The 15,281-nt window shown below is 42.1% G+C and overlaps 1 long non-coding RNA gene across 1 annotated transcript in view; it reads right to left on the bottom strand.

Moving 5' to 3' along the window:
- Nucleotides 1-14,859, bottom strand: part of LOC135057921 (uncharacterized) — a 72,355-nt gene extending 57,496 nt beyond the window's left edge. Inside the window, exons 1-2 of the long non-coding RNA XR_010244464.1 lie at nucleotides 14,556-14,859; nucleotides 12,041-12,150 (exon numbers count right to left, since the gene is read on the bottom strand). This is a non-coding gene — a long non-coding RNA (uncharacterized LOC135057921). The remainder of the gene's footprint in view (nucleotides 1-12,040; nucleotides 12,151-14,555) is intronic.
- Between the last annotated feature and the right edge of the window lie 422 nt (nucleotides 14,860-15,281).

The following is a 15,281-nucleotide window of genomic DNA, read 5'->3' as shown; positions in this document are numbered from 1 at the left end:
GGGGAAAAAGAAATCAGAGATACATACATTCAAATGGGATCATCAGTGCCATTTCCCTGCATTAGTTATAAAGCACAATGATCCCTGACTACATGCATTGTAAATGAGGTTTCTTGTGGCCACTAACAGTACATGGAAGCTCTTGTAAAACACAATACACAAAAAAAATTGCAAAATATCACTGTCTTTTCTTTAACAATTAGATCTTACTAACTTTGAGGCTCATTTACATTTGGATGTAAGTCATTTTTATGACATGCCTCTCAGATGTAGCAGTACACGTCCGCACTGACAGGTGTTACTTCACAATCTCCCTGAAATGCATTTTCAAAAGTAGGCAAGCATGCTGTTAGTGCACTCAGGGGTCTATTTAATAAGCCTTGGATGGAGACAAAGTGGGCGGCGATAAAGTCCGAGCCAATCAACTCCTAACTGTCATGCCACAGGCTGTGTTTGAAAAAGGACAGTTACTGTAGGATCTGGTTGGCCAGTACTTAATCTCCATCCACTTTATCTCTCTCCAAGGCTTAGTAAATAGACCCCTAAGGCCCTGTCGAAGTCAAAAATATTACATAGAGAGAACATACAGACTCCACAGATTATGAGTTGCTATGCTTGCAAATACGCGCAGCGAGCACAGCAATATATGGTAACATACGCATTTACACAGAATTGCCACAGAGATAGATTCGACACATATTTCATACAGCACATAATTATAATAATATCAAGCTCCAGACATCATAATGATTTCAAATTATATAATGTAGTAACGTCGTGTATGTGTATTATTGGAGCAGAGCAACATAGACATGTCGTGTTTGGTATTACAGTAACCAGATTAATGTGTAGATTCATTTGATGCTTGTAATTAAGCTGTAGGACATTGCTATGAGTAGTTATGATTAAATGTATGAAAGCTAAAGTCACTCTTATTAGAACAATGGACATTCCAAGCAGGAGGTGAACAGGAAACTCAGGCCAGCCCTTTTGATGTCTTCAAGGCTGAACCTGGTTTGCATATGAATTGACCAGTGACTCATCATGAATGAGAAAGTTCCCTCCCTTAGACTAGATGTGTGCACTCCCCCAAACTAGATAGCACATTGCTGATCAGACACACAGGAGTTGCTGTTTTGTCCCAGACGATGGTGGAGATGTTGCTAGACCAGTTCCTGTATTTATTTACAGAGAGAGAAAGAGTGATATGGAGGGAAGACTTTATATGAGAAAGATATGGTGATGTATTTGCTGGCCTGTAACTGTATGTATTTGATTTAGTTTGTATTAACTGCTTACTGTATAAATTGTAACCATGTAACTATATGTATACTGTACATTGTGATATATTAAATACATATGCTTTTAGTAACAAATATATACATCGATGAGGAACAAAAATTTGGTAGAATGGCGAAGGCGCTCCTGATAAGTGAAATGACCTGCTGCCTCTCCCTTGCACCACTGGATTAATCCCAAGTATAATCCAAAGGGGTAAAAGCTAGAAAAAAGGTGTGGGTGTAGGGAGTTGGCGCTGGAATGAGGACAGGGAGTGAAGCTGATGGTTCAGCTGGGAAATTATGGTTTTTTGGTGATGAAAAAATGGATACTTATCTGATATATTTTCAGTGGATTTCTGGTTTCTGAGGGAAGGATGTTTTTCCTCCAGGAATGATAAGATCATACGGCGTAGTGGTATGAAAAACACAAAATGACAAATTTTGGGGTTTTGGGAAGCCTCAATTAAATAAAATTAACATTTTTTTGATAGCAGGTAGGAAAGGGTCTCAGGTAAGATAATCGTACCTCACTTAAAATAAGTGAGTGAGGTTATAAGCATGTAAAGGTTTCTTTTAAAAACTGATGCTGGGATTTTCAGCGTACCAAACTTACAATGAAAGATATAGGTATAAACACATCAAGGTATCTTTGCAAGCTGTGCTGCGTACCGGTACTCACTGGAAGAAGCGTGTTCAGTCGGCACATCAAGGTATCTTTTATCCAATCAGCATTCTTATTAGGCCACCCATATTAAAAAAAGGGATTTATTGAATAAAAACAGGTAGAGAATTTACACACAGAGGGAGTATTGACCACGAGGAAGGAACTGCCAGACAGGGGACCCTGTAGGACCATCTATAATCCAGTTCACATGGCCCGGTACCAAAAGAACTTGAAAAAAGAATTTAGAATTTAAGAAGGTCGTACCTTTCCTCAGCCGTGCAGGTAGCTGTCCAAGTGGGCCAAGATCCTCCTCCCAACCAACGCGTTTCGAGAAAACTCTCTTTGTCAAGGCTGGTGGTCTATTCCTAAGGATACATATTTATAGTAAATGCCCAGGTATCCTCCCATTGCGTCACTTCCGTTTCCGGAGCTGACCGGAAGTGCGGGTCCGCCACGACGAGGCACCATTTGGCTAGGTTGCAATGTGCAGTGGAATGCACCTGTGGTATCACATATGTGGGAAGAACTTCAAGACCGTTAAAAACACGAATATCGGAACATCTAAGAAATATAAAAAAAGGACTAACCACGCATCATCTCTCTAATCACTTCAAAAATGTTCACAGCTGTTCCACTAACCATATAAAGAGATTTATAGGCTTAAAACACGTCAAAACAACATGGAAAGATAAAAATATAGAAAAGAAGCTGGCACAAACAGAAATGCGCACCATCTTTGAATTAAAGACATTAAGTCCACAAGGACTTAACCATGATTTCGAACTCAAATGGTTTCTTTAAACCTAATTTATTCATTTCATAAAAATGTTCATATTTCTTCAAGATAGCTTTCCTTTATTATTTGTCACTATTTTATTGTTAGTTTTTCATACTCCATTTCTTCTTCTAAAGTATGCCTTTCTTTTTTTCAGTTTAAACCCCATTCATTTTTATTATGAAGTTCCCCTGAATAAAGATTATAGAAAATTTCCTGGGTTTTTCAAGTTTTGGAACTACATTCCCCAGCATGCCCGGTGGCCACTTCCGGACACGGCCGAAAATATCCCCACATTTAAAACCTTTCATTGTTACTCCTGAAGAATTGTTAAGAAAAGCCACAGAGAAGTCTCTCCATTTTTCAAGTTCTTTATTTTTCAAGATTTTTAGGAACTTATTTAATCATAAACAGCGCTCTACAAAGACCCTAGAAACTACATCTCCCATAAGTCCTAAATGTTACTTCCGGTCAAAGTCTTTTTTTCAATCATAGCTGTTCCTGCAACTAAACTGGGGGACAACTTCCGGCAGCAGCACAACTTTAGCTGCCGACGGAACCTCGATGGACTCTCTGGAACTACACTCCCCATGATGCTCGGCGGTTATTCCCGCCGACGGAACCTCAATACACCCTTGGGAACTACATTACCCACTACGCCCGGCGGCCACTTCCGCCGACGGAACCCTAATGCTCTCTTTGGAACTACATTACCCACGATACTTGGCGGCCACTTCCGGTCGCGGCTGCAAATATCGAAATAGTGTGTTTTTTAATCTCTTTTCATCACCACTCAGATACAAAAGGACAGCATAGTCTAAGAGACTTAGACATTCAAGTTTAGCACATTGCAACCTAGCCAAATGGTGCCTCGTCGTGGCGGACCCGCACTTCCGGTCAGCTCCGGAAACCGGAAGTGATGCAATGGGAGGATACCTGGGCATTTACTATAAATATGTATCCTTAGGAATAGACCACCAGCCTTGACAAAGAGAGTTTTCTCGAAACGCGTTGGTTGGGAGGAGGATCTTGGCCCACTTGGACAGCTACCTGCACGGCTGGGGAAAGGTACGACCTTCTTAAATTCTAAATTCTTTTTTCAAGTTCTTTTGGTACCGGGCCATGTGAACTGGATTATAGATGGTCCTACAGGTTCCCCTGTCTGGCAGTTCCTTCCTCGTGGTCAATACTCCCTCTGTGTGTAAATTCTCTACCTGTTTTTATTCAATAAATCCCTTTTTTTAATATGGGTGGCCTAATAAGAATGCTGATTGGATAAAAGATACCTTGATGTGCAGACTGAACACGCTTCTTCCAGTGAGTACCGGTACGCAGCACAGCTTGCAAAGATACCTTGATGTGTTTATACCTATATCTTTCATTGTAAGTTTGGTACGCTGAAAATCCCAGCATCAGTTTTTAAAAGAAACCTTTACATGCTTATAACCTCACTCACTTATTGTAAGTGAGGTACGATTATCTTACCTGAGACCCTTTCCTACCTGCTATCAAAATTTTTTTAATTTTATTTAATTGAGGCTTCCCAAAACCCCAAAATTTGTCATTTTGTGTTTTTCATACCACTACGCCGTATGATCTTATCATTCCTGGAGGAAAAACATCCTTCCCTCAGAAACCAGAAATCCACTGAAAATATATCATTTTTTCATCACCAAAAAAACATAATTTCCCAGCTGAACCATCAGCTTCACTCCCTGTCCTCATTCCAGCGCCAACTCCCTACACCCACACCTCTTTTCTAGCATATACATCAATGAGCTTTGGAACTCAGATAATGTGTGGGTGTATTGTTTTCTCTTAAGGGATGTAGTGTTTTGCGACGTACAGCGCACTTTTATCGTATATGGTACTAAGATGCGCCTGGCGTCCGCAGTATAAATTAGAGCGGGCATTTTATATATTTGTTAGAAAGCAATTTGGTATTTACAGATGGATGCTCGTCCGGGATATCACGGTCTTAATGGTGCACTGTACATTACAAACGCGACGCTGTGGTCGATCAGCTAATGGTGGATGCATCGTGACGCTGACAAATCATATCCGTGTGTTCTGTTGTGTTATCAGTAAGCCGCTGATATGAAATTCAAGGGACAATGTGTCTCATAATATTTAAGATGCTAAAGCGTATTTTTATTGTTGCAAAACAAAGTTCAAATAAGTCATATTGTGTTTGATTCAGATTGGATTGTTTATCTGTTAAGTAGGATTTAAAGTACATTTAAAAGCTGCTGCATATCCATGATATGGCTGTGTTAGCATGCTGAGAAATGTTGTATATTTTTAAACTCAGGCTTAAAGTAACTTTGGTGCCAGTGTGGAGTGTGATTTCTTTGTGACAAAGGAAGCCGCATGGTTTGTCCTCCATTTTGGCCTAGCCACATGGTGTGTCCACCATCTTGTGTAAACCTTGTGGATGTAGAAGGGGGAGGAGCAGTGGCCATTTTAGGAAGGTCACTTTCTAAATAGCTGATTTTCAGTGTACTCAGAACAATCAGTTTCCTTTGTCACATCCAGAACCATTTATGAGTTACCAATGACTTTATTTAACCCATGCCATAGTCAATTACAAATAGTTTCAATTGGGCCTAGTGAGAGTAAATGGTAAAATAAGTGTTTTTTTTTCCTTCTTGTCTGTGAAAAAAAAGAGTTGTTTTTTTTTTTTACTTTCTTTTCTTCCAAGACTTGTGGAGGATAGCCATTGAAATGCAAATTAACCTGTGTAACTACTTTTTTTTTAGTAGTGAACAGCAAATATCTTTGATATGCAAATTAGAGGCAGTGAAGAGGTAAGGTGTCTCATAGAAGGCCAGTGAATGGTACATATATATATATTATTATTGTAATTATGTGTATATTTATATCAGTGTATGTTCTGCAAGATGGCTATCCAATCGGAATCATATCATTTAAATTATAGATTATTGCAGTCATTATAGATCTGTGTGAAATCGGATATATTTGTTGCTATATAGATAAATTTGAATTGTGTTTTAAGGGAGTAATTATAAAGACACAAAACGCAGTTCTGGCCCAGTCATAAAGGGTTACACAGAACAAGTGTGGGTTGTGTTTAGTGGGCAATAGTAGTTTTTATTGCTCACATTTATCGAAGTTGTGTGATTTGTTTTATTGCGTACGCACATCGGTACACGTGGTACGGAACATGAGGACAGCGTTAAAGAACCGTGCAAGGGCGCACACGTGGCATAGAGGTACACACGGTTGCGTAATTACGCAAGCTTGCGTAGGGTTGTGTGCGCATAATAAAACCACACGATAGTTGTTCAATTAACGTGGGATAGTAGACATTTAATACAATAGCACATAACTATCCGATTTCAAAAGCAGGTTACTCTAAATTTAGTTTAAAAACTGTAAGCACCTCTGGAATAAAGCTGCTGACTTAAGGGAGTAAAACAATTTTCTGTACAGAAAAACAAGGTGTATTTGAGTGAGTGAAAGCAGAGTGAGAGGATTTGAACCCCGGAAATTCGGGTCCCGTGGGTACACCAAGTGAGTGGAGACTTGGTGGGGTGAGGCGGCTGACTCACGTTAATAAAGGTAGAGATAATACGCAAATCGTGAGGTGATTTGTAGAGATGCGTAGTATAGAATTGTGCATTGTGCAGAAGTATAGAAATTTTGAATTGAAGTTTAAAGGTTTTGTATTACGCTCCGGCTGAGGTTTCGCAGCTTGTGATTCGATTCCAGTGGTCGTAGAGCGGATAGGTAACAAGTACCTATACGCTGTGCAATTGGACCGCATGTTTGTGGGTGCGATACATAGCACAACTTGATACCCCTTTACGAGTTTTTGTGTAAAATCGCTGTATCATTATTGCTGTGTAGAGCATACGCAAGCGTGATTTGTGTAAGTCAAAAAGGGAAGTTTTCGCTGGTCTCTCTCAGGAAAATTTTCAGCGGCGGATTTTTGCTGGAAAAGGTAAGTTACTCCTAAAACTTCCAGTGAATAGAAGCCAGTTAGGGCCTCACTGGGTACGCGGTGTTCACTATTGGAGTGAGTCGTGGTAGGTCAGCGGAGAAGGAGCGAGTGAAAGCGTTAGGTGTCTTTCACTGTCTATTGTATTGTGCATTTGGGGATTGCGTTTATAAGCAAAAAGTCCGCGATGGGTTCCAATGGCACAAGCAGTGGGTGTTTGGTAGCTAGGGTTCAGGCAGAAGAGTTGGGACCGAGAAGGTCAGAATTGCGGCCGAAAGGGTCAGCAAGGTTTATTATGTGTGAAAAATATGGTTCACACACGGAGGCTTTTTGCAATGAGTGGGTACGTATGACTGCGGAAGATAGGGCCCCATTCCCAAAAGTGGGTAGCTTTGAGCCAGAGATATTACAGAACATAAGGATTAAAATATGTCTGATTAAATCCAGAAAACAAAGGGTCAGACATACAAATTGTTTAAACCTGTGGCAGCAAGAGGGGTTGGTGAGTTTGATCCTAAGGTATTGCAGGTGGTATGTCTAACCATAGTCATATAAGACAAGAATGGAAATATAAGAACTGTTTGAACTTGTAGCAACAATAAACAAGTAGGAAGAAAAAGAGAAAGCAAGTACACTGCCATATGTAGATGTGGAAGCAGTTACGGACAGCATACAAACTATAGGAAATAATATAAATATAAAAATATGACTGTAACCTATATATGTACAAATGAATGTTGAAGTTTTATTTAGGAGGAGAAGGAGACCTGATTGGTTCCAGCCATTTCTCATGCACTCAGAGGAGTATCCAACTGGTAAAAGAGCAGTAGCCTGTGGGGGAAGAGGCTGAGACCAGTGGAACTGGTAAGTATGGTATCATTCGTATACATATATAGTAAAATCCAAAAATAAAATAAAAATCAAGAAAGTAACGTCAGAAATGGAGAAAAACCTGTCCGCACATTAGTATTTGCAAGTAGGAAAGTGTACAGAGACAGGGTAACCCCCGGGTATTTCTTTTAATTACCATATAAGAAGTATTCATTCCTAGTAATGCCCCTAGTCAAGATGAGCTTGGAAATGTTTGTTGGACCATGTACAGACCCTTAATACGGGATGAGAAGGATTGAATGAATACTTCGCATGACCTAGAAGCTTGTTAAATTTTTTATTTTTTATTGTTTGTCTTTTGCAGTAATAGAAAACTCTCCATCTGGATAAGATCACTTGTAAACACTAATTCGGCAAATGGGAGGAGGCTGTCTCTGTGCTAATGGACGGGCTCAATAAAGCATTGAGGGTCAGGGTGCAGACTTCTTTGCCAAATTGGAAAGGGGTCACAGTAGCTAATATTAGATAGTGTGCTATTGAACATCACAAGAATATTGCTAGGCGCAGAGAACAACAGGTGGAGAGGTTGAGGACGGTAAGTATACAGGCACATACAGGAAAGACCCATCAGTCCAAACCCCAGATCCCTAATGGTAAGTCAAGGTCAATAATATGTTACACTTGTAGGAAGGAAGGGCATTTTGCCAGAGATTGTAGGAGTAGTAGGACACATAGTCAATATAGATCCCCTAGACAGAAAACACAAGCCACATTATTAAACACATAGACAGGACCAAGGGACATATAGTAAAGAATCATAAGCCATATAGAAAACACAGATTCGGCTAATGGGAAGAACAAAATAAATGCAACATTACCCTTTGACAAAACTTGCTGGGGTTAAGATGGGGCCTCTAAACTTTTGCTTCTTTTTCCTAGCAGAAATGGCCCCTGATTAACTTAACAGGAGCTTTGTTAGATATGATATACATATAATGTGCTCCCGCTCAGGAAGTACAAAGTATGTTAGACACCCACAAAGACTAATGTTACATTTCACTGTTCTAGATGCATGTCCATCACAGGTAGAGGAAATTATCTCACTGATACCGGGTTCCCTATGAACTTAGGATGGACAGGACACTGGATTGATGGCTGGGATAGTCCCAATAGCGATACAACAAACACAGAATTTTTTTTAAGGGGAGTAGACCAAGTAGAGAATCACTTCCCCGTAGTGCCCAATCCAGTTGTCATTTTAGTAAAATCTTCTCCACCTCTACAAACTCATCTGTCACCAACCTCTATTCTGTTTCTCCACAGTTTCCTCTTCATCTTTTGCGTTTTGCGTTCACACAGGGTGGTACAATACATGTATCCGATTACAGTTCAAACACTACATGCCTAATTGGTCCTTCAGAGTTCTGCCCGAACCCAGTATATCTCACCAGCATGATAACACCAGTATTACTGTAGTGTGCTTTGTCATGCACAAAGGGTGGAGGAAGGATGAGAATACCGGTGAGGGGAAATTTTGTATAGACACTGATATGCCTGTTGGTGAATGGCAAACCTGACGTTTTTCTTTTTCATTTTCTCCTTCTTTCTCTCTTCTAGAGATGGGTTTTTTTTTTGAGTTATGCTCATGGTACTCTACATTGCAAACACACAACAGTTAAATTAAGATACAAATTTGTGTTCCCTACAGGAAAAGGAGGTCTGGAAGTCGAAGAGGTATGGTTAGGAGTTCTCAGGACTTTGGACAGGTGGACACTGTAAGCCAGTGGCCCCCAGAGCATATCTCCCAAGCCTAGCTGACACGGCATATGGTCTGACTCAGCTCGGGTAAGGAAGAAATGTGCAAATTGGTAAGAGCCTACTGGAGTGCACCAGGGTTTTCTTCTCATGCAGGTGAGAAAGCAATGGCCTGTCTTACTTGCTTGAGGAAGAATACTGGTAAGGCAATACCAACAGAGCCATCCCATATCCCTCCTGCAGACGGATCTTTTCAGGAAATACAAATCGACTTCGTACAGTTAACACCCTTTAGGAATTATTGTTATGTATTGGTGTGCACTGATGTTTTCTCAAACTGGGTAGAGGCATTTCCTGCCGCCACGGATGCTGCTGTGTTTACCGCAAAGAAAAATTGCGCAGAAATTTGTGTGTAGATAATGGTACCCCTAGAAGTAGGAGCAAAGCTTGAAATTGGACTATTGTGATCATAGATACTGCCACTAGTATTATGTAGCATCGGAACCACTCCTAGATCTTCACTTAATGAATCACCCTCTTCGAAATTTGTTTTTGTTTTGGTATTTGTGTCTTTTTGGGTTTTTTTGGAAGACAACCTCCTGTCATGATTGATCCACACAATGATCAGAAATACACCAATGAGGTGACAGTACAGTACCTTATTGAGATGAGCCAGCATTTGAGAACTTGACAAAAGAACTTGAAACTGTTGATTGCTGGTTTGCCAAATACTAACTGTCTTGATTGTGAACCAAGAGACTGTGTGATTGTTCTTACGCTCAGGTTGCCTAATAGACAGGTGGGAAGGACCGTACCAAGTTTTGTTGACAGCACTACCCCAGTGAAAGTAGCTGAGAGAGAGACTTGGGTCCACGATTCCCATTGCAGGAAAGTCGGTAGTCCGGAAGGAACTCGTAAATGGAGTGAGATCGCAAAAGTATCACCAGAGAGTCTGTTCCGTGAAGACTGAGAGGCGGCACTGTTGAAGACTACCTGAGCATGCTAAAGGATTGCAGAAAGACCAGTCGTTGTAATTGATTTGCTATGAACAAGAGTTGTTTTGTTCTATTTCTCTTTTCTCTCTTTCCCGCTGACAAACATTTTTTTTCAGGTCATTCTATTTTTGCGAGGTTTTTTCATGAGGAGTCAAGTGTGGGACTGGAAATGGTTCTGGAGGAAGGAGTGATTTCCTTATAGGATCCCAGGATTAGCCGATCAGTTTGTTAAAGCCAGAGAAATATCAAAGGTCTAGTAGTTACGGAGTTCGGAGGTAACGTGATAGGCTATTGTCTGAGGAATACTGTATTTTGTAGTTATTGTGACCCCATATTTGAAGATAAGAGCATCCAGAGATGTCAGTCTAGCAATAAGGTGACAGACATCCCTTAAGTGATTACCACTCACTAGTGGGTAAAGGTCTTAAACCAAACGGAATGTTGGATGTGCTCATAGGTACCTCTAAGACGAAAAGATGCAGGATTAGTGCCATATTTTTTTTACAGTTAGCTGAGGTACTTGAATTACACGGAAGGGGGAGGGGACCGGTGGACAAAGAATATAATATAACTAGACCCCCTAGCCTTAAGATCCACCAGTACCATAGATAAATCCTTGGTATGTTTAAATCCCACCAATTTCAGGAAATTGGGAGGTAATCAGCAACAATCAGACAATGGCTATTCACACATTGCAGATAAAGAGCAAATTAATATATGTGGAAGAAAGGTTTATGAGTGACTCTCCCCGAACTCCAAAGGTTTATGTTATTTAGGAAGGACACTACTTATAACCCTTGTTCAATGATTAAACAGACCTAGAATACGTTCCAGAAATGGAAACAATGTTCAGAAAATGATAGCAATATGTAGATCATGAAAATTTTCATATGTCACTTTCACGATTTGTTTGTGTCTTCTTCATCTACCCAGCAGAACCCCAATCGAATCCGAACATCAGTGTACAAAGACGTAGGTACATGTATGTGTGAAATGTTCATCCAAATCAGACGTTATAGGCCAAAGCACAGTCCCAGCATACTCTATAGGTTGAATGTTGTCCCACACCCAACCAGTGGTCCCGTGACCGCCGAGTGCATATAGAGGATGTCTCGTTCTCCTCCCTGTCTTCCCCAAATATGGTCAAACATCTGATTTGCGAAATGAATACATACTTGTGTCTAGGTCACCGATTGTTGTCTGAAATATTTTTTTTCTTATGTTAATAATTGATGGCAGTTATTGTTTACTGCCAAAGGGTGGACTGTTGAAGTAAAAATATTACATAGAGAGAACATACAGACTCCACACATTATGAGTCGCTATGCTTGCAAATACGCGCAGTGAGCACAGCAATATATGGTAACATACGCATTTACACAGACATGCCACAGAGATAGATTCGACACATATTTCATACAGCACATAATTATAATAATATCAAGCTCCAGACATCATAATGATTTCAAATTATATAATGGAGTAACGTCATGTATGTGTATTATTGGAGCAGAGCAAGATAGACATGTCGTGCTTGGTATTACAGTAACCAGATTTAATGTGTAGATTCATTTGATGCTTGTAATTAAGTTGTAGGACATTGCTATGAGTAGTTATGATTAAATATATGAAAGCTAAAGTCACTCTTATTAGAACAATGGACATTCCAAGCAGGTGGTGGACAGGAAACTCAGGCCAGCCCTTTTGATGTCTTCAAGGCTGAACCTGGTTTGCATATGAATTGACCAGTGACTCATCATGAATAAGAAAGTTCCCTACCTTAGACTAGATGTGTGCACTACCCCAAACTAGATAGCACATTGCTGATCAGACACACAGGAGTTGCTGTTTTGTCCCAGACGATGGTGGAGATGTTGCCAGACCAGTTCCTGTATTTAGTACAGAGAGAGAAAGAGTGATATGGAGGGAAGACTTTACATGAGAAAGATATGGTGATGTATTTGCTGGCCTGTAACTGTATGTATTTGATTTAGTTTGTATTAACTGCTTACTGTATAAATTGTAACCATGTAACTATATGTATACTGTACATTGTGATATATTGAATACATATCCTTTTAATAACATATATATACATCAATGAGCTTTGGAACTCAGATAATGTGTGGGTGTATTGTTTTCTCTTAAGGGATGTAGTGTTTTGCGACGTACAGCGCACTTTTATCGTATACGGTACTAAGATGCGCCTGGCTTCCGCAGTATAAATTATAGCGGCCATTTTAAATATTTGTTAGAAATCAGTTTGGTATTTACAGCCGAAATTTATTAAGCGTTTAAAAAGTGATAAAGTGGAGAGTGATAAAGAGAAATAAACTAGTAACCAACCAGATCCGAACTGTCATTTTTCAAACACATCCTGTGACATGGCAGATAGAAAGCTGGTTGGCTGGTACTTTATCACTCTTTATCCGTCTCTATTTTGTCTCTTGTTAAGGCTTAATACATTTGGGCCTTAGGGGTAAATATATCATAGTGGCACTAACACTTCCTGCTTCTCTTCATTACCGAGGCAAAGCAGGAAGGGACATTGACAAGATGTACAAACATCTTGTCTGCAGAAGCACTCCCCCTCCGGTGATGCCCCCCCTGAGCTCCTTGCTCAACCGACTCCTCTGCGCATGTGCAGGATCTGAGCACTCACACGAGACTGTACGCAGTCCGCATACATTGGTCCCTCATCTTTTAGATAGCAGCGCCGATATGAACAGGGACACATAGCGGGTATGATCAGCTGTCGAAATCAACTGTACTGTATGATCAGTCGATTTCGACAGCTGCAGGTGGTGCCCATATACCACAGCAGGGACACAGCTTTCCCTGAGTGTGGCGGATACCAGCTCCGGACTGCACAGGGGATCTCGCGTGAGTGCTGAGATCCTGCGCATACGCAGAAGAGCCGGCCGGGAAGGGAGACACAGTGCATCAGCACTGAGCTGATGCACTGTCTGCTCAGGAGGGCATCACCAGAGGGGAGACTTTTCCCTGCTCTGCTTCAGCAGACAAGGTGTCCCTTCTTGCTTCGCCTCGGTAATGAGGCGAAGCAGGAAGTGTTATAGTGGCACGATCCGTGCCGCTATAATACATTTACCTCTGTTCCCGCACCACCACAGTGATACATGGGGGAAAAACTGCATCGTTGCACATAACGTGTACTGATACTGCTTCTCCCCAATATCGACTGATCATATATTTACCCCTTATATCCCTTAAGGCAAAAGGACAGATACAGTATGAGCTTTAGTTATCCTGGTAAATAATTGTAACTCTTTGCTGAAGCTCTGGTAGCCTTACAGTCAGTGCTGCAAGTATGGCGGTATGGTGTACCAGTAAGAAATTCCCAGCCAGTACGCCGTACCACCAGGCTGTCCATCATACCTGCAGCCCATTGCTGTGTGATGGGAGGAGAGCGCAGCGCTTCTCCTGCCTCTCAATGCTCTGTGATGTGTCTTGTCTCCGGCGGCGCGGTGAATCTCAATAAGGCACCGATTTGTTAGGCAATCAGAGCTCGCAGACCGGCAGCAGCGGCTCCTGATTGGCTGCCAGTCCGCGAGCTCTGATTGGCTAACGAACTGCGCCTCATTTGAGATACCCGCCGCCAGAGACCGGACTTCACAAGCATTGAGGGGCAGGAGAGGCGCATGCTGCGCTCTCCTTCCCCTCACACAGCAGAAGCAGAGGCAGCAGAGAGGGGGAGGGGGGCACTCAGGGGCAATGTGTATCTAGCCCTTTGGGGCAATGTGTATCTGGCACTCTGGGGCAATGTGTATCTGGCACTCTGGGGCAATGTGTATCTGGCACTCTGGGGCAATGTGTATCTGGCACTCTGGGGCAATGTGTATCTGGCGCTCTGGGGCAATGTGTATCTGACGCTCTGGGGCAATGTGTATCTGACGCTCTGGGGCAATGTGTATCTGACACTCTGGGGCATGGCAGTCTGGGGCATTTGTGTATCTGACACCATGGGGCATTTGTGCATGTCACCGTGGGGCATTTGTGCATCTGTCAATGTGGGGCATTTGTGCATCTGGCACTGTGGGGGCACATCAGGCACTGTAGGAGCATATCTGACACGGTGAGGGCGTATCTGGCACTGTGGGGTCATGTGTGCATCTGGCACTACTGGGGTCATATGTGTATCTGGCTCCCCCATGTGTGTCATGCCCCCATTTTCATTGGCAATGCCCCATGTGGCATTTGGCCACACACATTTTTTGGACGCGCATGCCTTGAATGTGTGTGCTTCACTGTAGGGCTGAATGAGGTAATTACACACCTGTCCTGTCACTGTGCTGCTTCTGTGTAGCAGGTGGGGAGTGTCCAGAGGGGTAGCCGCCTCCCTCCTTTGGCAGCCCAGTCACTATATGCTGCTCCCTCCTCCCGCCTGCCTCTTAGGCTGCCTCTCAGCCAGTCCAATCCGGGGAGAAAGATCTGCCCTCTTCACTATAACACCAGCCTCCAGCTATGGGACTGCAGTGCTAGATCACTCAGCCACCCTGCCACTCAGTTTACTGGGACTGTCGGGGCTCAGCTACCTCTCCCTGGTGCTCTGCAGCAGGTGCCACACCATGGCGTCTCTCCTCATAACTACCTCAGGGCTACAGTTCAACTGTCATTTCTCAGCCCCTCTATCCACCAACAGTCTCTATGTCAGCACGTGTCAAGTCTTCCTCCCGCTGACCCTCCTGCAGCTGGCTCTGTCCTAGCTTAGTCTATACCCCATTTACTCTGACAGACAGAATTCCCCATTTCACATATAGATGGGTCCACATTTATCTTGACCTTTAATAGGATTAACTGAGACTGGCCAGTCGGACTTAATCCCCTGCTGTAATGACTTAATCCCCTGCTGTATTGTTCTCTGTATTGTATTGCAGCTGAGAACAATAGATGACAGGTTTATGCTAATAAATCATGTTGTGCCTAGGTGCAGCAAACTAGCCAAGATAACCGTGGACCCATCTGTATAATTTAATACCCACACCAGGGCACTATGGTTCTA

Source organism: Pseudophryne corroboree, chromosome 3, assembly GCF_028390025.1.
Source record: "Pseudophryne corroboree isolate aPseCor3 chromosome 3, aPseCor3.hap2, whole genome shotgun sequence".
Classification (NCBI taxonomy): domain Eukaryota; kingdom Metazoa; phylum Chordata; class Amphibia; order Anura; family Myobatrachidae; genus Pseudophryne; species Pseudophryne corroboree.
Note: the sequence above shows the minus strand (reverse complement) of the source record. Positions and strands in the feature narration are given on the sequence as shown.